This window comes from Equus quagga, unplaced genomic scaffold (assembly GCF_021613505.1).
Source record: "Equus quagga isolate Etosha38 unplaced genomic scaffold, UCLA_HA_Equagga_1.0 HiC_scaffold_32_RagTag, whole genome shotgun sequence".
Classification (NCBI taxonomy): Eukaryota; Metazoa; Chordata; class Mammalia; order Perissodactyla; family Equidae; genus Equus; species Equus quagga.
In genome coordinates, this window is record NW_025793551.1 from 825,929 (window position 1) to 853,796 (window position 27,868).

Consider the following 27,868-nt stretch of genomic DNA (forward strand, 5'->3'; position numbering starts at 1 on the left):
GCACAGGATTCTTTAACAGTGCAAAATTACAAGTTTAAAATACAACAATAGGGATATGTCAAGTAAACTGACAAATCCGCACTGTGAAGTGAATAAAAATTACCTAAGAATAGCGGCTAATGAAAGATGACAAAGTTCCATGTGAAAAAAGAAAAAAGAAAATTATATATAATCTTTACATTATGTGTACATATCCATAAGAAGAAAAAGAGACTACAGCAATGCTCCAATGTTGATAATGTCTAAGAGGATTACAAGTAATTTTTCATGTTGTTTTTATATTTTATGTCTTTTAAAATAAGATTCATCTACATAGGGTTCTGTGAAACTTGCTAACCCGTGTGAGTTAAAGGCCTTCTATGTAAATAATATAGCATCCATAATAAATAAGGTACACATTCATTTAAGACAAAAATAGGATTATTTGGATTTGTGACTCTCAACACTAATACTGGTGACCTCCTCCCACCACAACTCCTAGACTTAGAGGAACTCTGGCTCTGGCTCCTGGAGTGGCTCTAGCTTCCCTGCCCCAGGCTGTGGTCCCTTTTTCTTCCTTGACTTTGTGAACTGTGCTTTTCATGACTCTGATAGGTTTTTGTGAGATTTCTTTCCCGTTTGACTACTCGTTTTGCTCTCAGCTTCCTCATTTCTTTTGTAGGAATGGGTTGGTCTAGGACTTCTCCTTGGACTGCCATAGAATTTGTCATGGTGGCCCTTCCTCTCTCTCATCTCCAACTTCTTACCAAAGGAGGAGCCAGTCCCATCTGGAGATAGGTAGATGTCTCTGTTGGCTTCGCGAAACTCGTTGGGATTTCTGAACACAAGGAGAAAGTTGCACTGGTTTCCTCTTGGACATTGTTGTATTTCAAATAAATCTGCAATAGCAATGAGGAACAACATTTATTCCTGGCACTTTATCCTTTTTAGAAGGTATTTCTTATGAGTTTAGATGTGTCATAACTATTTTCTACTGTGAATTATTTAAAAGGGGCTTGCGTAAATTGATTTCATAGTTTTGGTTGTCAGATTTCAAAAATAGTCAAATGCTCTAACAAGTGGCATTATGAAAGGTAAAAAATCAGAAGTTTTAATGAACACAGAGATCCCTTTTTCCCACTAGATTATGGTTCAAAATACAACTGAGCAAATGGAGACCACATAATTTTTTTTTCTAGGGTTTCACTATCCCACTGATTGACAATGTAGATCACTAATTAACACTGAAGAACTACTCTTGGAGCCCCTGTGACAGCATTGTTTGAGGGCACAGTGGTGGCAAGACAGAACTATAGCTCAAAAGGGAAAGTCTGTGATAGGTGGAGAAACTTGTATTTTCTTTATACTATAAAAACAACATAAACATTGGCCTAATGTTTTAAATTTACCAACTTCTTTTAATAGAAAAAATTCTTGTCAAAGGAAAATCTCTATGAATAATCCCTTTGAGGCTTTCACACTTTTTTAGAAAGCAATAAATTCTCCAAATAGTAACACAGTTAAAAGTGAAATAACTTCCTCCTGGACACTACATACACAAGTTAATTAAAAAATTGAGCCTTGGCCTAAACATAAGAGATGAAACTATAACATTCTTTAAAGACGACATACAAGTAAATATCCCTGACAGTGGGTTAAGCAATGGTTTCCTGGATTAACACCAAAATTATAAACAAAAAAGATGCATCGGACTTCATGAAAATTAAAAACTTCTGTGCCTTAAAGCACACTATCAAAAATGTGAAAAAACCTACAAAATGGGAGAGAATATTTGCAGAGCATTTGTCTGTGAGAATGGACTTATATCTAGAATATCTAAAGGATGTTTACAACTGAATAGTAAAAAAGACAAATAAGCCAGTTAAGAAACGAGTGAAGGACTTGAACTGACATTTCCCCAAAGAGATAAAAATGATCAGCAATCTCATGAAAAGCTGTTCAACATCACCAGCCATTTGGAAAATGCATATCGATTCACACCTAGTAGGATGGGTAAAATCAAAAGACAAACCGTATTGTGGGGATATGGAGAAACTGATATTTTTACATATTGCTTATGGAATTATAAGATAATGCAGCTGCTTTGGAAAACAGTGGAAGTTTTTCAAAACAGTAAACGTAGAATTACCACATGATCTTGCAATTCTGCTTCTAGGCATACAACCAAGAGAACTGAAACATATGTTCACGTAAAAACCCGTACGTGAGCTTCCACAGCAGCACTACACATAGCCAAAAGGTAGCAATCGTCTTGTGTCCATCAACAATGAATGGATAAACAAAATGTGGTATGATGCATACAGTGGGATATAATTTAGCCATAAAAAAGAATAAAGTTCTGATACCTGCTATGATATAGATAAATCTTGAAAACATGCAAAGTGAAAAAGCAGACACAAAAGGCCGATACTGTATGATTACATTCATATAAAATGTCCAAAATAGGCAAATCCATAGGAATAAGAAGTAGATTAGTGGTTGTCAAGGGATGGGAATGTGAAGTGATTACTAATGGGTCTCAGGTTTCTCTGGGGGTGAGGGAATGTTCTAAAATTAGAGGTGAATGTAACTCTGAATGTGATCACAAACACTGAATTGTGCAATTAAAAAGGATAAGTTGTGTTAAGTGAATTATATCTCAAAATAGCTGTTATTAAAGAAAAAGTAAAACAGCTTTCTTCTTTGGGGAAATCAAAGTCACACTTGCAAGAACCTCATCGGAACTGATAAAAGTAACTACTTTTATGGAGAAAACAGTTTTATCTTTTTCACCTCACAAGTTTGTAAACTTAAGTTGAAATGGTTTCCCTTCTAAAAATCTCCCTTCCACTTCAATATGATTTAAAAATGGCAGCACCCACTAAAGGAAGGTTGCCAAACACCTAGTGTGATTCAGACATTGTTATATTTATTTTTAATAAGAGATTTTAAGCAGATGAGTGTAAAGCAAACAAGTGAAAGTAAAGGGAAACAGCAGTGTTTCTTTAAGGCATTTATAACTTCATGTTTTTCCATCTGAAGTACTTAACAGTTTGACGAAGCCCATCTGATAAAAATTTTAAAATAACAAGGCCATCAGAACTTCTGGATATTCTCAGCAAAGTATTAACTCATTTTCTGATTTGGCAATTATTGTCCATGAGTCAGTCTGACTGAATGGGCCCTTAAAAGGGCCCATTCAATAGCTGTAAATCAATCTCTACCACACAAAAGCATGTATTTCATGTACGGGGGAAAATACTACATGATGACATGATAGAAGATGACAGAAAAGTCATTAAGGCTAAAGATGGAAAGAAAAAGCAGCAGAAGTGAGGGGAGCCAATGCAAATACCTCTGAAACTTCAATAAGTGAAATGTAGTTTCTTAATGTTTAGTACATAGAGCTCAGAACCAATGATTAAATGACCAGACTAATTCTTGATCTGTTACCAATGCATTGTGACCTCAGGTACTTCATGCATAGAGTGATTGATAAGGCCTACCATAGATCTGAAATATGATGTCATATTCTCATGAGCACATGTGTGGAAAGCTAAACGCTATGCCTGGTAATTAGAGTTTTATTAAATTCCATTTAAAAGATAGTTTTTTCTACTAATAATGTTCCTTTATGTAATGCTGGAACACCAAAGGAGAAAAAGTCATCATGTTGTATTTACCACAAATTGCCGTTTTCCATTGGGTACTGGGCAGAATTAACACTGAAGCTGTAAAGTACTGCTTGGTATTCTTCTTCCCTATAAACCACAAATTAAGCAATGCACTTTACAGTAACTTTCCAATATGTAGAATAATCCTGTTGTTCATTAACCCTTTTATTAATTTACTGTAGGACCACCAAGAAATTGTTTTTGCCCTACTGAGGGCATCTCCATTAGATCATTCAAGCTCCTAAAGCTCAAATATATTCAGGAACCCTTTTTACTAACACTCCATGAGGTTTTGATGCATAGAAACTGCCTTCTTAATCCAAAAGAGTTGATCAGTAAAAATGCAAAGTGTGGGCTGGCCTGGTGGTGCAGCAGTTAAGTTCGCATGTTCCACTTCTCAGTGGCTGGGGGTTCACCAGTTCAGATCCTGGGTGTGGACATGGCACCGCTTAGCAAAAGCCATACTGTGCTAGGCACCCCACATATAAAGTGGAGGAAGATGGGCATGGGTGTTAGCTCAGGGCCAGTCTTCCTCAGCAAAAAGAGGAGCATTGGCAGCAGTTATCTCAGGGCTAATCTTCCTCAAAAAAAAGAAATTGCAGTGTTTCCATTGTTAAAACCTCTTCTTTTTCAACTAAGATTGCTGTTTTTCTTACTACAGTGGGTAATTTAATCAATTAGCTATGCAATGGCCTATGCAAATATCAAGACAAAGCAATGATACTTGGCTGGGCAAATCCACCTAAAATTTATTTTGCCTTCAATTTCATGTACTTTCAATTTCGGCACATTTATATTTCTATATTATTTATTCTAGTGATCTTTTTTCAGCTTTGTATCTTAATTACTCAATTATATAAGTAATAATATACTATTGAAAAAGATTCAAAACCATATAAACAAAAAATGCAATACATTGTCTCTATCAGCTCTTGATATTTACATTTTTAAAAATATCTTGCATATAAAAGATATATATTAAGTGGAATAATCCAAGAAGTTGACATGAACAAAACACTACAGTTGACACAACATGAAAAAATTTATGTTCAGAATACTTATGATTGATACTGAATGTACACATTGCCCTTGGATGAGGTTCCAAATTGCAGCTAACCTAAGGAGCAATGAAGTATTTTGTGATAAAAAACTAAGGAAAAGAAATGACTCAGTTATCGAATGCACTTTGTCCAGGCTAACTTTACCAAAAGTGGTTATCAAAAAACATTACTACCCTACTCTCACATTCTACTTAAGGCATATTTCAGCACATAGCAGCAATGCAGGCCCCAAATATCATGATTTCTGCTGATCCAATTCATTTTTCAATAAATATGAAATGTCTTCTATATGCATAAAACTACAGAAAATATAAATCAGTCCTAATACACACCACAAAGATTTAACTTTCTCATTTTTGACTAAGATTTTAAAAAATAACTAAAATATTAAAGTTTTAATTTGTTGTCAGTGTTGAAGCCCTTCCATCCTATTCTGCCTTCTCCACCACACAATTAGCCCTATCCTGAGGTGGGGTATATCCTTTGAATTCCAAACACAAATATACGTATACACAGGTGTATATGTATAGACACAAATGTACATGACAGTCATAGGCATATATAAATATGTACCATAAAATATAAACACATACTATATACATACTTATATATAAACAAACATGTTTACATAAGTGTATTTGAGTATACATATATTTACAAATATGGATGTAAACAAATGTGCCTTTATATTGATAAACAATGTATAGGACTGCTTTCTAAGTTTTAAATTTTTATATAAACTATTTCACATACTTTTAAAGTAAAAATTAATGAAAACTACTCTCTTTGGGATGCATCAAATTATCAAATTTATTTTTACATTCTTTTAATGATGGCTAAACAAGTTACTTTCAATTTTTCATCAAAAAACCGTGCTGCAGTCAGCATTCTTGAACGTGTCTCTATAAGGGGTATGAGGATTTTTCTAGTTTGTGTAACCAGAAGTTGGTGCCAACTGTGTAGGTTATAGGTGTCTTCAACTTTACTATGTATTGACAAATTGCTCTCTAAAGTGGTTTTACTAATTTACCCATCCTCCACCCATTCCTGAGATTGATAGCATTTCTAATTTATGCCTGATAAGTGTGAAATAATCTTATTTTAATATGAACTACTCTTATTACTTGTGAGATTGAACATTGATAATTTGCATTCAAAAATAAAAAACAATAAAACTGGTTTGTATTTATATAACGGTAGAAAAATCTTCAAATATGTATAGAAAGGATTAGCTTTTATCATCAAAATTATTTTGTAATTTTACAAATTTGTTTGAGTATATATGTTTTGGTGAGGAAGATTGGCCCTGAGCTAACATCTGTGCCAATCTTTTTCTATCTTGTACATGAGATGCTTCCACAGCACGGCTTGATGAGTGGTATGTAGGTCCATGCCCAAAATCTGAACCAGTGAACCCTGGGCTGCCAAAGCTGAGTGCACGAACTTAGCCACTATGCCACTGGGCTGGTCCCTGTTGTAGAATATTTTTATTAGAGCATCCAAGAAAAAAAAAAAAAAGAGGCAAGATCAGTGTGTAATGACGCTAAGTATGGTTTATAACACTATTCTTACAACACCATCCTTACAAAGAAGAGTAAAAGGCCTCGGGGGACCTGTATAAAGGGACTTTAGAGATGATTTAGCCAAGTTGATGCCAAAGCACCATTATTAATTTCCTATAATGAATTTGTTTTAAAATTTTTTCTCATACAAATTTGCTAACTAGGTTTCCATTTGTAACTCCCAGTCTGATTAGTTCAAGCTTAGTAATTAACATTACAGAGCTCAGAGCTGAAAACCCAGATGGCAGCCCTGTCCATCAGCAGAACGAGGGCAGTGGAAGAAGGCCAGGACACTTGGTGCATAGTTCTGCCAAATCTGATCCCCAGAAAAGTGTCTTCTTGGCCATGGGTCCTGTACAAGGCCCCAGCCAGGTCAGGGAAACTAACTCATAGCCCTGCCCACTGCTTAATACAACCTTCCGGCCACCTGATTAAGAAACCTAACCTGAGCACGTGGGAAGCTGCATCCTCCGCCCTATGGCCCAGTTTGCTTACAGTGCACTCGAACAGAGCCTACAGATCATGAATTTTCCATCTATGGAGCAAAACCAGTGACCCTGTCTGGTGAGAAAATTCAGTTCACCGTCTTGCTTGATTCAGGTCCCCAAAGATCAAGTTGAACAGGCCTAAGGACCCATTTTGTTACCATTACAGGGCAGGGAAGCTATTCATAGCCCTGCCTAATGCTGAGTATAGTATCCAGTCCTGACCATCTAGCCTAACAAGAGAAACTAGGCAACCCTGAAGCCCAGCCTATACCCGTCTTAGTGCAGGGAACAAAGCCTACAGTCCTACCCAGATGTTCTCAGTCAACACCACCCATGCCCACATCAGAGCTTAGCCTTGTCCAAAAAATAGACCCTGATAGCAAACCCTACCTGTGTCCAAAGACTCTACCAACTGACACTACCATGACTCCAAGCTGAGCTTGGAGAAGATACCATTACTGTAGAAACTGCTTGCTGAGATGTGCAGATACAATGTAAGGAATCAAGAATCACAAAATATCAAGTTAACATGACACCATCAATAAAAGCTAATGGTTCTCCAGTAACTGAACCTAGAGAAATGAAGATCTATGAAGGGTCAAATAAAAAATTCAGAACAATCCTCTTAAAGAAAGTTAGTGAACTACAAGAACACATAGGCATACAACTAAAGAGGATTAGGAAAACAATGCATGAACAAAACAAGAAGTTCAACAAAGGAAATAAACCATCAGAAAAGCTAAACAAAAATCCTAGAGCTGAAGGATGTAAGGACTGCATTGAATAATTCAAGAGAGAGCTTCAATAGCAGACTTGACTGACAAAGGAAAGAATCAGTGATCTAAAAGACAAGGCATTTGAATTTATACAATCAGTGGAGCAAACAGAAAAAATAATGGAAAAGAGTGAGGGAAGCCTATGGGACTTATTAGATATCATCAAAAGACCAATATCTGCATTAAAGGAATTGCAGAAGAAGAAGAGAAGGAGAAAGCGAAAGCCAATTTAAAACAATAATGGTGAAAACGTCCCAAAACTGTGAAGAAAAATAGACATCCAGGTCTAAGAGGCACAAAAGACCCCAGAAAGCCTACAATGAGACACATTATAACTACACAGTCAAAAGTCAAAGACATAAAAAAAGAATTTTGAAAGCAGCAAGAAAAAAGTGACAAGTTACATACAACAGAACCCCCATAAGACTATGGTGGATTTCTCAACAGAAACTTTTCAGGCCAGGAGAGAATGGGATGATATATTTATAATAGTGAAAGAAAAAAATTCTCAGTCAGAATACTATGATTGGCAAAGCTGTCCTTCAGAAATGGAGAGAGAAAGACTTTCCTGATTAAACAACGGCTGAGGAAGTTCATCAACACCAGAGTGTCTTATAAGAAATGCTAAAGGGAGTTCTTCAGGTGGAAGTAAAAGGACACTGATTAACATCATAGAAACATATAAAGGTAGTGTAAAACTCACTGGCAATGGTAAATTTACAGCGAAAGTCATTATCATCTCTAATATGGTAACAGTGGTACGTAATTCCCTTACAACTGTGCTTTAAAATGTAATCATATTAAAAATAACTATATGGATAATAATTTGCTATTGGATACACAATATAAAAATATGTAAATTGTAACTCCTATGACCTGAAATGAGAAAAGGAGAAGTGAAAGCATATTGAAGGTAAGTTGTCATCTCATAAAATAGGGTGTTACAATTTTAAGGTATTCTACGTAAGTTCTACCACAAAGAAGAAACCTGTAGTAGTTATGAAAAAGAACATGGTAAAGAAATCAAAGCATAGGGGCTGGACCTGAGGCTGAGTGGTTAAGGTTGCACGCTCTGCTTCGGTGGCCCAGGTTTCGCCAGGTCAGATCCTGGGCACAGACCTACATATCGCTCATCAAGAGATGGGGTGGTGGAATCCCACACAGAAATACTAGAATGACTTACAACTATGTGCTGGGGTTTTGGGGAAGGGGAAGAAAAACATACCTTTAAAAAAAAAGAAGGGCTGGCCCAGTGGCCCAGTGGTTAAATTTGCATATTCTGCTTTGGTGACCTGGGGTTCACCAGTTCAGATCCCGGGTGTGGACCTCCACACCTCTTGTCAAGCCATGCTGTGGCTGGCGTCCCACATAAAATAGTGGAAGATGGGCATGGGTGTTAGCTCAGGGCCAGTCTTCCTCAGCAACAAGAGGAGGATTGGCAGCAGATGTTAGCTCAGGGCTAATCTTCCTCAAAAAAAGTGTTGGTAGGAAGTGGAAAAAATGGAAGCTTTGTGCACTGTTTGTGAAAATGTAAACTGGTGCAGCCACTATGGAAAATAGTATGAAAGTTCCCCCCAAATGAAAAATAGGACTATTATCATATGATCCAGCAGTTTGACTTCTAGATATTTATCCAAAGAAAACCACACACTGATTCAAAAAGATATATCCACCCACATGTTCACTACAGTATTATTTACAATAGCCAAGATATGGAAGCAACCTAAGTGTCCCTCGATAAATAAAGGTGAAGAAGTTTTGGTATACACACACACACACACACACACACACACACACACACACACACACAAATATTATTCAGCCATAAAAAGAATGAAATCTTGTCATTTGCATTAACATAAGATGGACCTTGAGAGTATTATGCTAAGTGAAATAAGTCAAAGAAGACAAATACTGTATGATTTCTTTTACTTGTGGAATCCAAAAAAGAAAGAAAGAAAGACAAGCAAGCTCATAGATACAGACAACAGAGTTTTAAACCCCCAAAGCAAAAAAAGCAAGATCCAAGGATAAGCTGTCTAAAAGAGACTCACTTTAACTTTAAAAACACACACAGTCTGAAAGTGAAGGGATGGAAAGATATATGTCAAGTTAATGGTAACCAAAAAAAAAAAAAAAAAAAAAAGCAGCTTTAAACTAAAAGAGGTAAACAGAGACCAAAAAAAGGTCACAATATAATAATAAAGGGGGTCAACTCCAAAAATTTGTTACAACTGTGAACATTTATGCACCCAACGTAGGAGCACCTGAATAGATAAACTGAATACTAAAGAACTAAACGAGAAACAACATTCTATCAGAGCAGAATATACATTCTTCTCAAGCTCACATGGAACACTTTCTAGGATAGATCATATGTTGGGCCACAAAACAAGTCTTGGCAGACCAAAGTAAATTGAAATTGTAGCAAGTACTTCACTGACCACAATGGTATAAAACTAGAAATCAATAATACAGGAAGACTGGGAAATGCACAAAGCCATGGAAAGTGAACAACACTCTCCCAAACAATGGATCAAACAAGAATTTGAAAGGGGAAATTAAAAAGTATCTTGAGACAGAAATGGAAACACAACATTCCAAAATTTATGAGATGCAGCAAATGCACTTCTAAGAGGGAAGTTTTATAGCTATAATTGCAAAAATCAAGATAATTAAAATATTTCAAATTTACTACCTAACTTTACATCTCAAAGAACAAAGAAAAAGAAAAAAATTAAGCCCAAAGTTAACAGATAAAGACAATAAAGACTAGAGAAAAAAATACATGAAGTGGAGAACAGGCAAACAAATAGAAATGATTTTCAAAAATAAGAGTTGAGGAGTGACCTTAGCAACGTGGCAGAGTGAGCAGTTTGTCTCTCCCCCTTCGAATCTACAACTAATTGGACATTCATCGGTCAACAAAGGATATCCATATAGCATCTCAGGATGCCTGAGAGACCTATGCTGCTACACATTGGAAGGTGGACGGACTTCACCCCAGGAGGAGGTGGAGATAGGTGAAAACTCTCCAACCTCCGACCCCCAGACATCCTAGTACCTTGCAAGCGACTTTCTTCCAGTGGACACGCTCATAGCATTGCTACACACCAATGGTGGGCATGTGCATGCACCGGTGGAGCGACGGTGGAAACAGGTGACTACAGCACTACCTAAGCCCCCGCGATTGTCCCTAAGCCCAGGGGGAAAATCCATGGTCCCACAGCAGCCACAGGGAAAGCATCTACTCGGTGTTAGCAGAGAGGCCCTGCCCAGCATTCAGAATGCTGGGAGGCTCTGGGAGAGGAGGATCCCAGGTGGGGCAGCAGACTGCCAGCCACCTGTGACTCACAGACTCCAGCAGAGTCCCAGAGGGGGCAAGGGACACCCAGTGAGCCTGTGGGAGTTGCCAGGGGCTGGGTGGAGCTCCAGCGGCCCTGCTCCATGGCCCAGAGGGAAAATCCATGGCCCCACAGCAGCCACGGGTGAAGCCTCTACTCAGCATTAGCAGAGAGACCCTAACCAGCATTCAGAATGCTTGGAGGCTCCACAACAGGACAATCTTGGGGGGCAGCCGCCCGCCAACCACCTCTGATTCACGGACTCCGGCAGTGCCCCAGAAGGGGCAAGGGACACCCAGTGAGCCTGTGTGAGTGGGTGGCAGCAGGTTGGAGTCCCAGCAAGCCTGCTCTGTGGTCCAGGGGGAAAATCTATGGTCCCACAGCAGCCACAGTGAAAGCCTCTGCACGGTGTTACTGGAGAGGCCCCACACAACAGTCAGAAGGCTGGAAGGCCCTGAGGCAGAAGCAGGACAGCTGGGTGAGCTAACCACAGACTTCAGTAGGTACCTATAGCTCTGCTGTGGCCCATAGTGGACAAGTGAGATCTTGCGGGTCCTGGTGGTCACAGAGCTGCGAATCTAGGTGAACCTACTCCTGGCCACTGTGAAAACCCATAACACCACTGCAGACCCTAAGGAGGGAGCGCATCTAGGTGGTCTGCGACAGTAGGCACCAGCAGCCTGAGGCCCCCTTGCGATTGTCCCCACAGCTGATGAGAGACCCCACAGGACCACTGTGAGTACGAGGAGGGGCCCAGGTCTGGTCAGCAACAGCTGACCTGGTTCCTGGTTGGTGTAGATTAAACAGCTGCTTCCCCTACACACACCAGTGGAAGCAAGTAGAAGCAGTAACTAAACTCTATCTCTATGCGGAGGCAGAAATACACACCATCAAACAGTATGAAAAAATATATTAAATCTCCAGAACAGAAGGAAAATGACAAGTACCCAGAAAACAATCCCAAAGGCAATGAAATCTACAAACTAAATGACAATGGATTCAAAATAGCCATCATTAAAACCTCAATGAGTTAAAAGAGAATACAGATAGACAACTCAACAAGTTCAGGAGCTACGTCACAAAAGAGCTTGATACTATAAAGAAGAACCAATCAGAAATACTGGAGAGGGGCCTGCCTGGTGGCACAGTGGTTAAGTGTGCACATTCTGCTTCTCAGCGGCCCGGGGTTTGCCAGGGTGTGGACATGGCACCACTTGGCATGCCATGCTGTGGTAGGCGTCCCACATATAAATTAGAGGAAGATAGGCACAGATGTTAGCTCAGGGCCAGGCTTCCTCAGCAAAAAATGAGAAGGACTGGCAGTAGTTAGCTCAGGGCTAATCTTCCTTGAGAACAAAAACAAATACTGGAGAGAAGAACACAATGGAGGAGATTAGGAAAAGTCTGGAGACTCTGAACAGCAGGGGTGACAATATGGAGGACAGAATTAGCAATTTGGAGTATAGGAATATAGAAATGCTGCAGACAGAGGAAGAGAGAGAACTAAGCCTAAAAACAAATGAAGAAACTCTATGAGAATTATCCAACTCAATTAGGAGATGCAACATAAGGATTACAGGTATACCAGAGGGAGAAGAGAATGAGAAGGGAGCAGAAGGCCTGTTCAAAGAAATAATGGCCGAGAACTTTCCAAATCTGGGGAGAGAGATGGAACTCCATGTGACAGGAGCTAGTAGATCTCAAAACTTTATCAATGTAAAAAGACCAACCCCAAGGCATATAGTAGTGAAGCCTGCAAAAGTCAATGACAAAGCGAAAATGCTAAGGGCAGCAAGGCCGAAGAAAAAAATCTACAAAGGAACCCCCATAAGGCTGTCAGCAGATTTCTCAGGAGATACCTTACAGGCTAGAGGAGAGTGGAATGATATATTCAAAACTCTGAAAGACAAAATCTTGCAGCAAACAATACCCTATTTGGCGAAAATATCCTTAAAATATGGTTGCGAAATAAAAACCTCCCCAGATAAACAAAAGTTAAGGGAGTTCATTGCCACAATACCTCGTCTACAAGAACTGCTCAGGAAGACCCTCATACCTGAAAAATCAAAAAAAGGAAAGAGTTTACAAAACCCAGAGCAAAGGAGATAAGTAGAAGGACAATAAGAGAAAGTAGCAGCTCTCCATGAGAACAGATTAGCAAAAGTTAAATATAACATTAAAGATAAAAGGAAGGGAAACACCAATACATATAACTTTGTCTTTTTTTTTTTTGGTGGGTTTTTTGTTTATTTTTGAAAGCTGAACCACCACCATCACTAACGACAACAACAACAAAAATACTGTCAGTTTCCAAGTAGACAAAGAATGTGGGCTATTCTTTCAAAGCGTATTTGGAAATCTCACCATAGATCCTCAAAAATAGAACTGGAGGTCAAACACTGATGGAAATAAAAGCATCACCTTCTTTCAAATCCAGTGGATGTTAGTTACAGAAGCAAAGTTTATTATTGTCTCTTCAGTATTCGTTCTTTGATTAAGGGGAAGCTTTCATGGTGATGGCATTCTTTTTTGTTCGGTTTCATTTTTCTTTGGAAAAAAACAGCAGATGCTATGATATAATGACATTTCAATACAATCATTTGTAAATGTAAGGCAGACTATGAACAGTCAATAGAAATAGTTTTTTGAAAGAGACAGTGATTTCTTTGTAATACAATTCAAATGTTCATTTGAAGTTAATACTTCAATTGATCTTTCTTTTTATTTGATATTCTCAAACGTCTTTCAATTTATCTCTACATTTTGTCACTAATTTCAGAGTTTTTTTCTCATTTATGTCTCATGTACCTGGTTAACATTAAACAAGAATTTTCCCTTAAACATTTGAATGGAATTTAGACCAAGTTGAAAAATTTGTCAAAAAAATTGACTAATTCAGATTCCTTGAATAGATATTCTTCATTATTCCTGAAAAATTGCTTTCAAAGTACATTTTCAATGATTGTAACAGTGCAATTTAGTGGAATCAGCAATTCACAAGTTTTTAAACTGTTCATTTGTTGCAATCTAACTTTATGATTTAGTTTCAGGTTTTTTCTTTTCTTTTTTTTTTGTTTTTTTTGAGGAAGATTAGCTCTTAGCCAACATTTGCCACCGATCCTCCTCTTTTTGTTGAGGAAGACTGGCCCTGAGCTAACATCTGTGCCCATCTTCCTCTATTTTTTACGTGGAATGCCTGCCACAGCATGGCTTGACAAGCGGTGTGTAGGTCAGTGCCTGGGATCCAAACTGGCCAACCCTGGGCCGCAGAAGCGGAAATGTGCAAACTTAACCATTGCACCACCCTACCGGCCCTGGAAACTACATTTTTTTTTTTATTGAGTTAATGATACGTTACAATCTTGTGAAATTTCAGTTGTACATTAATGTTTGTCAGTCATGTTGTAGGTGCACCACTTCACCCTTTGTGCCCACCCCCCACCCCACCTTTCCCTTGGTATCCACTAAATGGTTATTAGTCCATAATTTTAAATTCCTCATATGAGTGGAGTCATACACAGATTACCCTTCTCTCACTGGCTTATTTCACTTAACATAATTCCCTCAAGGTCCATCCATGTTATTGCAAATGGAATGATTTTGTTCTGTTTTGCAGCTGAGTAGTATTCCATTGTGTATATGTACCACATCTTCTTTATCCATTCATCTGTTGATGGGCACTTATGTTGCTTCCATGTCTTGGCTATTGTAAATAATGTTGCAATGAACATTGGGGTGCATAGGACTTTTGGAATTGCTGACTTCAAGCTCTTTGGATAGATACCCAGTAGTGGGATGGCTGGATCGTATGCTAGTTCTATCTTTAACTTTTTGAGGAATCTCCATACTGTTTTCCATAGTGGCTGCACCAGTTTGCATTCCCACCAGCAGTGTATGAGGGTTCCTTTTTCTCCGCAACCTCACCAACATTTGTTACTATTAGTTTTAGATATTTTTGTCATTCTAATGGGTGTAAGGTGATATCTTAGTGTAGTTTTGATTTGCATTTCCCTGATGATCAGGGATGAAGAGCATCTTTTCATGTGCCTATTGGCCATCAGTATATCTTCTTTGGAGAAATGTCTGTTCATGTCTCCAGCCCATTTTTTGATTGGGTTGTTTGATGTTTTGTTGTTGAGTTGCAAGAGTTCTTTATATATTATGGACATTAAGCCTTTGTCGGATGTATGAGGTGAAAGTATTTTTTCCCAGTTAGTGGTTTTTGTGTGTGTGTGTTTCAATGCCTATTTTCCCTTGCCTTGAAGAAGCTCTTTAGTCTGATGAAGTCCCATTTTTTTGTTTTGTCTACTGTTTCCCTTGTCTGAGAAGACATGGTGTCCAAAAAGATCCTTTTAATACTGATGTCAAAGAGTGTACTGCCTACATTTTCTTCTAGAAGTCTTAAGGTTTCAGGTCTCACCTTTAGGTCTTTCTTCAATTTTGAGTTTATTTTTGTGAATGGTGAAGAAGAATTGTCAATTTTCATTCTTTTACATGCGGTTTTCCAGTTTTCCCAGCACCATTTGTTGAAGAGACTTTCTTTTCTCCATTGTAGGCCCTCAACTCCTTTTTCAAAGATTAGCTGTCCATAGATGTGTGGTTTTTTTCTGGGCTTTCAATTCTGTTCCATTGATCTGTGCAGCTGTTTTTGTACCAATACCACGTTGTTTTGATTACTGTAGCTTTGTAGTATGTTTTGAAGTCAGGGATTGTGATGCCTCCTGTTTTGTTCTTTTTTCTCGGGATTGCTTTAGCAATTCGGGGTCTTTTGTTGCCTCATATGAATTTTCGGATTCTTTGTTCAACTTCTGTAAAGAATGTCATTGGGATTCTGATTGGGATGGCATTGAATCTGTACATTGCTTTAGGTAGAATGGACGTTTTAACTATGTTTATTCTTCCAATCCATGTGCATGGAATGTCTTTCCATCTCTTTCTGTCATCATCCATTTCTTTCAGAAAAGCCTTGTAATTTTCATTGTATAGGTCGTTCACTACCTTAGTTAAATTCACCCCAAGGTATTTTATTCTTTTTGTTGAGATTGTGAGTGGTATTGTGTTCTTGAGTTCTTTTTCTGTTAGTTCCTTATTAGAGTATAGAAATGCTACTGATTTATGTAAATTGATTTTATACCCTGCAACTTTGCTGTAGTTGTTGATTACTTCTAAAAGTTTTCCTATGGATTCCTTGGGGTTTTCTATATATAAGATCATGTCGTCTGCAAACAGCAAGAGTTTCACTTCTTCCCTCCCTATTTGGATTCCTTTTATTCCTTTCTCTTGCCTAATTGCGCTGGCTAAAACCTCCAGTACTACGTTGAATAAGAGTGGTGATAGAGGGCATCCTTGTCTCATTCCTGTTTACAGGGGGATGGCGCTCAGTTTTTGCCCATTGCGTATCATGTTGACTGTGGGTTTGTCATATATGGCCTTTATTATGTTGAGGTAATTTCCTGCTATCCCCATTTTGTTCAGAGTTTTTATCATAAATGACTGTTGGATCTTGTCAACTGCTTTCTCTGGATGATCATGTGGTTTTTATTCCTCAGTTTGTTGATGCGGTATATCTCGTTGATTGATTTGTGGATGTTGAACCATGCCTGTGTCCCTCATATGAATCCCACTTGATCATGATGTATCATCCTTTTGATGAATTGCTGTATTCAGGTTTCCAAAATTTTGTTGAAAATTTTTGCATCTATGTTCATCAGTGATATTGGCCTGTAGTTCTCTTTTTCGCGGTGTCCTTGTCAGGCTTTGGTATCAGCGTGATGTTGGCCTCATAAAATGTGTTAGGAAGTGTTCCATCCTCCCTAATTTTTTGGAATAGTTTGAATAGGATAGGTATTAAATCTTCTCTGAAAGTTTGGTAGAATTCCCCAGGAAAGCCATCTGGTCCTGGGGTTTTGTTCTTTGGGATGTTTTTGATGGCTGTTTAAATCTCTTTCCTTGTGATTGGTCTGTTCAAATTGTCTGCATCTTCTTGAGTGAGCTTTGGGAGACTGTAGGAGTCCAAGAATTTATCCATTTCCTCTAGGTTATCCATTTTGCTGGCATATAGTTTGTCGTAGTCTTCTCTTATAATCTGTTGTATTTCTGTGGAGTCTGTTGTTATTTCTCTTTCATTTCTGATTTTGTTTATTTGAGCTTTCTCTTGTTTTTTCTTTGTAAGTCTGGCTAGGGGTTTGTCAATTTTATTTATCTTCTCAAACCACCAGGTATTTGTTTCATCGACCCTTTCTACTGCCTTTTTTGTTTCAATAGCATTTATTTCAGCTCTGATTTCTATTATTTCTCTCCTTCTGCTGACTTTGGTCTTTGTTTGTTCTTCTTTCTCTAATTAAGTTAGGTGTAGTTTATGATTGCTGATTTGGGATTCATCTTGTTTGTTAAGGTGTGCCTGAATTGCGATGAATTTTCCTGTTAATACAGCTTTTGCTGTATCCCATATGAGTTGGTATGGCACATTATCATTTCCATTTGTCTCCAGGTATTTTTTGATTTCTTCTTTAACTTCTTTCAATGATCCATTGCTTGTTCAATAGCATATTGTTTAGTCTCCACATCTTTATCCCTTTCTCAGTTTTTTCTTGTAATTAATTTCTAGCTTTATAGCATTATGATCAGAGAATATGCTTGTTATTACTTCAATTTTTTAAATCTGTAGAGGCTTGCCTTGTTTCCCAACATATGGCCTATGCTTGAGAATGTTCCATGTGCACTTGAGAAGAATGTATATTCTGCTGTTTTTGGATGGAGTGTTCTATATATGTCTATTAAGTCCAACTGTTGTAACTTTTCATTTAGCTCCACTGTTTGTTTGTTGGTTTTCTGTCTGGGTGATCTCTCCATTGATGTGAATGGGGTGTGAGGGCCCCTACCAATATTGTGTAATTTTTCATATCTTCTTTTAGTTTTGTTAATAGTTGCTTTATGAACTTTGGTGCTCCTGTGTTGGGTGCATAGATATTTATGTGTTACTTCTTCTTGATGAAGTATCCCTTTCATCATTATATATTGGCCCTCTATGTTTCTCTTTATCTGTCTTATCTTGAAGTCTGTTTTGTCTGATATAAGTATTGCAACACTTGCTTTCTTTTGTTTCCTATTAGCTTGGAGTGTTGTCTTCCACCTCTTCACCCTGAGCCTGTGTTTGTCCTTGGAGCTGAGGTGTGTTTCCTGGAGGCAACAAATTGTTGGATATTACTCTTTAATCCGTCCTGCCACTCTGTGTCTTTTTATGGGAGAGTTCAGTCCGTTTACATTGAGGGTGAGTGTTGATGCATGAGGGCTTAATGCTGTCATTCTGTTGTTCGTTTTCCGGTATTTCCTTTGTTTCTCGTCCTGTGTGTTTTAGCCTACCCATTGACTTCTGCAATTTCTTATGCTGGGTTTCTTATATTTTTACTTATTTATGTTTTGTGTCTCTGTTCTGTTTTTCTGTTTAGTGTCTACCCTGAAGTTTGTATTCAGAATCTCGTGTATAACATAGTCCATTTTCTGGTGGTCTCTTACTTCCTTAGCCTAGACTGTTTCAGTCCCTTTCCTCCTCCCCTCCTAAATTATTATTTTCATCTCTTATTCCAACTTGGGTTGTGAGTTTGTGGTTTGAGTGATAAGATTATCTTGCTTTGGTGATTTCCTTCCCTTTATCCTAATGCTATAGTTGAATATTTGCTATCCTATTCAGATTCTATCTATTTGTCTCCGTACTCTGTGTTTTGTGACCCCTTTCTCCCTTTTTTTCTTTTTTCAGGTATGAGAACCTTCTTGAGGATTTCTTGTAGTGGAGGTCTTGTGACTACAAAGTCCCTTAGCTTTTGTTTGTGGAGAAGATTTAATTTCTCCCTCATATCTGAAGGATATTTTTGCTGGATAGAGTATTCTTGGCTGAACATTTTTACCCTTTAAATTTTGAATATGTCACTCCAATCTCTCCTAGCCTGTTAGGTTTCTTGAGAGAAATCCACTGAATGTCTGATAGGGGTTCCTTTGTAGGTCATTTTCTTCTGCCTTGCTGCCCTGAGTATTCTTCCTTTGTCATTCATTTTTGCCATTTTTACTACTATGTGCCTTGCATTAGGTCTTTTTACATTGACAAATCTAGGAGAGCTGAAAACTTCCTCCACACACATTTCTCTCTCAATCCCTAGAGTTGGGAAGTTCTCTTCTATTATTTCATTGAGCAAACTTTCTGCTCCACTTTCCTTTTCCATGCCCTCAGGAATTCCGATGATTCTTAAGTTGCATTTTCTCATTGAGTCAGCTATTTCTCTGAGATTTTCTTCAGTTTTTTAAATTCTTAGTTGTCTTTCTTCCTCTGTCTGGAGCCATTCAGCCTGTCTATCTTTGATTATGCTCATTTGCTCCTCTATTGTGTCTACACGGGCATTCAGGGAATCCATATTCTGTTTTATCTGATCCACTGTACTTTTCATCTCTAGTATTTCTGATTGATTCTTCTTTATAATTTCAATCTCTTTTGTGAAGTAACTCCAGAACTCATTGACTTGTTTCTCTATATTTCCGTTTACCTCATTGAATATTTTGATGATAGCTATTTTGAACTCATCTTCACTTAATTTACCTATTTCCAAGTCCTCAGTACTTCTGTATTTTTATCGTTTTCCTTTTGGACTGGAGCTTTTATAAATTTCTGGATGGTAGAGGTGCAGTTTTTGTGCATGATGCTGTTGTTCGGTTGCAGTGAAAGCCTGTTGCCACTAGACGGGGGTCGAGAGCCTTGCGTTCTGAGCCCTCCACCTTCAGCCATGATGGCAGGATGCAGCATGGGTTGGGGGAGGAGGGGCACTTTCTCTTGCGCACTGACATGAATTTGGGTCAGGTCTCTCTCTCTGGTCTCCCAGGGCCCTGGCTTGCTGGGGTTCCCCCACAGGAAAGCTTTCCCCCGTTAGAGGGTTTCCACTGAACCAGAGGTGGGAGTCCTGGACAATCCCCGGACACTTGGCCCCTCTCCCACTCCTTCCCTCACCCACGGTAGGATCCCAGTCTCTACAGGAGGGAGCAAAGTTCTCTCATACCCTGTTCCAGCTCCTCCAAGGGTGGCTCCAACCTCTCTGACTTCCATCGTTTGGCTGCTGTGGGTGTCTGACGATTTCTCTTATTAGGATTTTTTTTTTTTGGTTGGAAAGAAGTTGCTCTTTTTGGTTGTAATTTGGAGGGAAGAGAGTCCCGGGTGAGCTCATGCCACCAGGTTGCTGACATCACCGCTTCTCAACATCTGTTTGCTCCAACTCTTAACTGTCATTTCCAACTATCAGTAAAAATCCATAACTATTCCTTTTTTCAAATTGTGTGAGATTCTCTGCTTTAACATAAAATCATTCAGGTTGAATCTGATTAAATCATAAACAAGGTAAGAGATTTCACTATGCTAGGATTTCACTAATGGTTCCTGAGAGCAAACAGCTATTAGACCTTGCTTTACCTGGCCTTTAGGAATATTTTAAAATAACTACATGTAATTTGCATACCCCTCTTTCACTCAGTATCACAAATCATGATTTTTTGGACATTATGTTTGATATCCAATGAATAAAAACAGTATCCAATGAATAAAAACAATATAAAAAAATCAAGACTTATGTGCTTTGGTAGCTCCATTAGAAAGCATGTGCACCTTGGGTGGAATGTACAAGCAGGCACTGTCAGCACAATGAAACAACAAACATAGCAAGTTGTATTGCACTGAAGGTGTAGGTGAGACAGACTACAAAGGAAGGGAGTGCATTCTCCATTATATGCAGACTCTAAGTGAATCCTGTATGGCTATCTGCTTAAGACCTTTTGCAGAGAATTCACAGGCAGGAAGAGGTGTATCACAAAATCCTGAATAAATGAATGATCCTTTCCACTCTAGACCTTAGCAAGCAGGAAACATCATGCCAATACATGTGTATGATTTCATGTAGTACTTCTACCATATTGGTAACAAAGAGGGTGGAAAGAGAGTGAGGAGGAAGTAATACTGACCAAGTGCCTGGGTGCCTGACACTAGGCAGGCGCTGTACCACTGCACAACCCCACCCAGGCAGATAGACCATGCCCTAGCTTACTGTCCTATCGGGTGCTTCACTGGGAAGTGAACCAGTCTCCTCCTTCACATGCACTATCCATGCCCACCTTGAATTGGATCACTTTCCCCAAGTTTTTGAACTCGAGGAGCACATCATCATAGAAGTCCAGGAACTGCTGGTAGGTTTCCTCTTCATTATACTCCAGGCTTGTGTCAGGGTCATAGTCATCCCAACTGTACTGCTCTATTCCAAATGTTGTAAACAGGCTTCTAAGAAGAAGGGTGGGACTCGATGCTAGGAATTCGTTTTTACGTGAATACCTGCATATCAAAGAAAAACCAATTCAGTAGTTCAATAGTTAGAAATTATACATAAAGTGCTATACCTTTAAACTCTGAATTAAGACTCAAGTAATTTAGCTGTTCTTACTTAATTGTAAGATAATAAGTCCCAGTCAGATGTCAAATTTCAGCACTTAATAAGATTGTTATAAGACTGACCAATATACTAACTCTCATTAAAATGTAAAGTTGGGACTTATTTCCAAGTTCATAAGATTCAGCTGCCTTTTTATGAAGTTCAGGAAGCCTGATATATTTGGAAGTGCAGAGGAGAGGAAGGTCCCCTGGCACGACAGATTTTGGTTTCAGGCACACACATACCATATGTGAGACTCAGGCGGAAGGTGAGAACAATGAAACCCTGATTCTGTACAATCTTCAACTAAATCGCTGCTTAGAGAATAAGCTAAGCCTTTCCAGTTAAGGGAATATTTCAATCTTATCTATGTATAATATTTTACAGTGTTCATAGCAGTTTGTGTTTTTTCCTCTGATCCTTACAACCCATTAGGACAGTCAGGGCTAGTATTTTCCCCACTTTGCAAAGAAGAAAGCTGAGGCCTAGAGAAGCACAATTGCCCAAGTCATATGGCTGGAGAGAGATACACCTAAGAGATCTGAGTTAATCTAAAGTCTAGCACCTGTTTATTATACTGCATAAAAAAGAAAATTTAATTTTTATTTAATGAATTAGGTTAACCATTATGAAGAATAGGATTCTTTTCATAGTTTAAATTGGGTCAAGGCTGAGCTGACTCAACTGTACTTGAGCAATTAAGAAAAAATCCTTTATGCGAGTTTTTAAAATTATTATTATTTGCTTCCTTGTCCTCAAATAAAATGAGAAAAAAATTTTACTTGAAGGTTCCAATTAATTAAAAGTTCCTGGTTAAGTTTTTCCAGTTAAAAACTGGTCAATGGCAGGGCTGGCCAAGTGGTGAAGTGGTTAGATTCGTGCACTCTGCTCTGGTGGTCTGGAGTTTGTGGGTCTGTATTCCAGCCATGGACTAGTCAAGGCACATTGTGTTGGTGTCAAAATGAAGGAATACAGACACAGATGTTAGCTCAGTGACAATCTTCCTAAAGCAAAAAGAGAAAGATTGGCAGCAGATGTTAGCTCAGGGCCAATCTTCCTCACCAAACAAAACAAAACTGGTCAACGGTGCTTGCCAGCAGCTGGGCGGAGAGAGAAATTGGAACTTGTTTCATGAGTGGAGAGTTTCAGTTTTATAAGAAGAAAAGATGTAGAGATTAGTTGTGCAATAATGTGAATACACTACTACTAAACACTTAAAAATAAGTAAGATGGTAAATTTTAAGTTATCCATATTTTACCACAATTAACAATTAAATAAAAACCTAGTAAGAAAAAATGTTTAGGAAATAAAAAAAATCCACAGAACTTAGGAAGAAAAAACTTGAAGAAGCCCAGGGAAAATACTGGAGAAGACAATGGCTGTGAAATGAGTAAATATTTAAGTAATATAACAAATACTCTCTTTCCATGTTTATAATACACATCTATGCACCTGAGATAATGCATACAGAATGTCCAGCACACATCATCCCTAGCTCAGAAACGTTCAATTTTCACTAATGTGAACTTTTGACTTTTCAAATGACAGATTATTAAACTTGTGATCCATATTCCCAAGTATAGCTACCTACAGAAGTGTGAGGATTTACCTTGGCTGGCAGTATTACCAGCAAACTGAAATTTTACGAATATGAAGAACATACAGTGTCAAATAAACACCTTATTTAATGAAGTTAAAATTCTGTTTAAAGGATTTCAACTTAACTCTTTTTCCAGGGAACATTTGTGAGTTTTGGAACAGAGCCAAACTCACTGTCTAGGGAAAATCCCCACTAGGCCTGGAGACATTCATCCAATCTGAGGGTATACAAGGCCAGCCCTACAGCTCCTACTGAAAAGTTAGCTAAGTGAAGTGATATTTGTGAAGGCAGTTTAAAGGAGAGGTACTAAGCCTGTGTGATTCTCAGAATCACCTGGAAAGAATTGAAAAGTTCTCAGGTCCCGTGTCTAACCATCTGATCAGACCTCAAGAAGTGGGGCCTGGGAACACATAGTTCCATTTGGACCTGATGATCAGCCATGTTTGGGAACCACTGGTTTACGATACGCTATTTACTCACTACTCTCTTTCTTGAATCAAATCAGACTGCCGCAAAAACTCATAATTTAACATTCTTTTAGCCCAAGGGCAGTCTGTAAATGGTGTGGGTGTCTAAATATTCTCTTAGGTGCAGCTAACTTACTACTCTTTCTCTCCTCTCAAGTGAGCACTCCAGGTTCCCACTGCCTATAGAAGAGAAAGAAAATTCCAGATGATGCCTGTTTCTTGGCCCTAGTGTTGTTCTTCATAGAATCTCCAAGTTTCATGCCAAAGTTGGGCTTCCAGCATTTATTGAAGGTTCTATAAGAAAAATGCTCATGCAAACTATAGACACAACTGTTATAAAAACATCTACCAAAGTTATTGTCCACCTTCCTATTCAGTGTCTTTATAAAAAACATTCCATGCGAGAAATATTTGACATCTGCTGCCAGGAAAATCTTTGTCTATTCAGAGATATTAGTCATTATTGCTTTTGGGTAAAAGCTTATTATCTGCCTTGGATGCATAAAAATCCAGAGTCAAATGATTGTAGATTCACAAGTTACTTTGCTCTCTTTTCCTTGCTTCCAATTTTCTCTATTTTATTGAACTTAGTGTAGTAGCTAGTAAGTTTTTTAAAATCACTTCTGGAATAGGTTAGATATAAATAAGTACTCAAGACAAATAAGATCTACCTTTCATCAATAATTACATTCCTTTTGGGGGGAGAAAAGAGAACTCCTTTGAAATCTGTGATTCCAAAAAATACCAATTCCTGAAGGATTCTGGAGGTGAACTCTGTACTAATTATAAACGCAAGCAATCAAAGAAATATTTAAGTTATGGAAGTATTTCTCCAATGATCTTAACAGAAAAGAACAGTTGTATGATCTGGAGCAAGTCTCTGTGATTCTCTGTAAAAGAGGAACACTATGTGTGTCTGAGAAGATAGTCCTGGATTTCTTAACTGCTAATTTCACTGACTTTTATCTCACAATTCATCACCTGAATGATGAAATTGCCTGCATCTCTCTCATACTTTTTTGGGGGATAGTTTTAATGCTAATAGCATATGCCTATGAAAATATTAAGAAATATCCCAAGCTAACCTGACCACTGTAAATATATCCGTGAAATGACTCTCAGGGGCGAGTTTTGAGAGTCTGACAGCTCATTCCTTATTCCACAAATAAGTGTTGTCAACTGATTTCCTGAAACTGTTTAGGACATCTTCCTTTCTCTCACATATGGCCAAGAGAAAGAGAATCTATAATGAGTCTACAACAAGTCTTAAAATTTGAGGAAATGTTAGAACATAAAGAAGGAGCTGAAAACCTAAAATGCAATCATGAACTCATATTGAGTCTCAGTAGTGTTTCAAAGGTAAATGACTGTATATTTTTTCTTTGGGAGTAAATTAAATAAACAAATTATTACTAGTTTTTGATGAGATTAAACTACACTTGGGTTCTAAAGTTACCAAAGAGAATAAAGTTTCTCTCCTTTCCTTAGTTCCGAGTTCCTCAGGGGGAATCCTTTCACAGATATTCTAGGCGTATACAATCCAAGTTATAAAATACAAAAGTGATTAGACATTCTACTTTAGTGACCATCAATCCTATGGCATATAAAAAACATCTGGAGACATTTCAAAATGTCTCAGACATTCTGATTTACATGATTTCAGGTGAGGATGAGGCATTTCTTTTTTTTTATTATTAAAGTTTTTCAGACAATCCAATGTGATTCAGGGTTCAGAATTACTGTTTTCAGAAATGTAAAAAGGTGAAGACAGTTTAAAAAGAAAATGAGAATGAAAGCTATTGAAGGTTAGTACTTTCAAAGAAGGGAAAACTCACAGTATGGATATGTTATGAATAAGATACATAAGAGAACTATAAAATTTCTCATATTATACAACATAGTGATAACCAAAACATCACTAACATTTAATAGAAGCTAAAATATGACACGAACAGTATATTTTAGGATTAATGAGACATTCCAAACTTTTTGATAAGACAAAGTAACTTATGCAAAATTTTACTAAATTTCTACTTAGTTGGCATTTAAACAAGCATTAATAACATTAGGCTTCTCTTCTGTAGCCCATTAAAGCATTACATAAAAGACTTGATAACTCTGCTGGTGTTATGTGCTCAAAACAGAACTCCTGTTCTCCTCCTCCCACCCATCTCAGTGCCCATCTCAGTAAATGGTGCTGCCATTTACTTGCCCACTTGTTAAAACTAAAAACCTAAGAGTATGATTTGTATTCTCCCTATCCCTCCTCACCTCTCCCCTCAATCTACCATGAAGAATTTTGTAGCCTCTGCCTCAACGTACTCCAAATTTGTGTACTAATCTTTATTAAGGAAATCACCATCTATATGCTATCTGAAAAAGTATCCTTCTAATTGGTCACTTTATTTAGACTCTTGCCTCCTTGGTCACTGCTCCCCTTTCCCTTCTTTTTGTAAAAGTCTGAATGATCAGTTAAGGATAAAGACAATGGCTTCACATTACACTTAAGATAAAATCCAAACTCCTCTTTCCAATCCATGAAGCCTTACATGATCTGACCCTACTTACCCTTCTGACCTCCTCCTTCTCTGCCATGCCCCTGCCACTCCCTCCTTTGGTCTCTAGGATTAAGGCAGCCTGACCTTCTTTCAGCTCCATGCTCAGGCCCTGTCCCTCAGTCTGAAACTCTTCTCCCTGTGATGTTTGTACTTAAGTGTCGGCTCAAATATTGGCTTCTCAGAGTAGTCTTCCTTGCCCATGTAATCTAAAGAAGTACACCCATCACTCTGCTTTATTTCTTGACAGCAATTAACACCATTTGAAATTATCTTTTTTGCCAGCTTAGCATGACCCCCGTACCTAGAAAACCAACTCAGTAAGAACAAGGACTGTCTTTTTCACTGCCCTATCTCCCATGAACTGGTAAACTGTCTAGCTCTTGGCATAAACACATTTTTGCATATTTCTTTATATTCTCTTAGACTCTGCTCCACTTTACCTGCTTTTCCTTAATGTTGTACTAGACTTCCTTAAAAATCAAAGCATTTAACAGAAGGTTTAGCTTTTACCTTATCCCTTAAAGACTTCAATTGAAGACCAGCCTACTGTTAAAAAGGTGAATTGATGCCTCTCTATAAAAAAAGGAAAAAGCTTCAATTTTCTTGTCCAATGAAAAGCTAGTGTGATTGATATCACCTTATCTGTAAGCAGTGCTGAAATAAGGGTATCTAAAATTTGCAGTTTAATTAACTAATGGCCTAAGATACAAACAACAAAGGTTGCAGAAGCTACTTCTACCCCATTGTGACTAAGACATAATCAAATGCATTTTTCCCCATTATGAGATGTTAACTACTCAATTTTATGTTATTCAACCTTATCAATATTACAGAAAAGATCCTAATGAACCAGTCAAGCAAAGATGCACTATGATATTTTTGAAATACACACACAATTAAGGAATGCAGCAAAATATACCAAATCAGTGTTTAAAAAAATTCCTGGGAGGTGTGAAGGATATATACATATACCTTATAGATTAGTTTCTTAAATGAGCTAATTGTCTGTTAGCAACAGGTTGGAAAGCAAGTAAAGATTTAATAGCATCAACAACAAAAATGTCCTAAATCTTCAATATTTGATCTCTAATTTCTCTGACTCAAATACATCTTGCTGACATGTCATAAAGAGTTATGCCTCTAAGGAACTAAATAAACATGGCAACTATACCAATAGTTTTTTCTAAATGAGTCAGCCTATACACAACAGAACCTTAGAGGACCACCATTTGCTAGAGTGGTACTCTGAGCTATGGGCCAGCTGTCTGCCTTTGTAAAGAAAAATTTTTTGGAATATAGCCATAGTTATTCTTTTACACACCGTCAAGGTTGTTCTGCATTAGAATGGCAGAGTTGAATAGTTGTGACAGAGATTCTCTGGCCCACAGGGGCCAAAACATTTACCATCTTCTTTACAGGAAAAGTGTTCCCCTATTATTAAGGTACACTAGGTAAAGGTAAGCTGAAGAAAACCCTTAAATTTAGATATTCCTCTCTGCCATTACATGACCCCAAGGAAAAGCATCATAATCAAACTCTATTGTACATCTGTAGTAAAAAATATGACATTTTCTAAAAAACAAACCTATAGACTCCAAGCTTGGCATGCTTACAGCTTCAAATCCATCACACACCATATTTGCACACTTTACACAGTGGATTTATTCATCTATCACAGGAATCATCTCTCTTTCTCTCTTCTGTAGTTCCTGTTCCTCATCTTCTCTCTATTTCTCTCTGATGTTCTTCCCAGTCTTCCCTTAACTTTCTCTTTAAAGGGAAAGAAAAGAGAAAGAAAGATAAAATTTTTTCCAGATTTACTTTTTAAAAACATTTAACATATGAGCCAAATGAATAAAAAATTTAAATACATTTGTTACACAGACAATGTTAGCTTTCCAAAG

The 27,868-nt window shown here is 37.9% G+C and overlaps 1 long non-coding RNA gene across 1 annotated transcript; it reads right to left on the reverse strand.

Moving 5' to 3' along the window:
• Positions 1–95: 95 nt before the first annotated feature.
• Positions 96–27,628, reverse strand: LOC124232202 (uncharacterized). The gene is made up of 3 exons (XR_006886798.1): positions 27,550–27,628; positions 21,028–21,241; positions 96–878 (listed from the first exon to the last, which is right to left on the reverse strand). It is a non-coding gene; the product is annotated as an uncharacterized LOC124232202 (long non-coding RNA).
• Between the last annotated feature and the right edge of the window lie 240 nt (positions 27,629–27,868).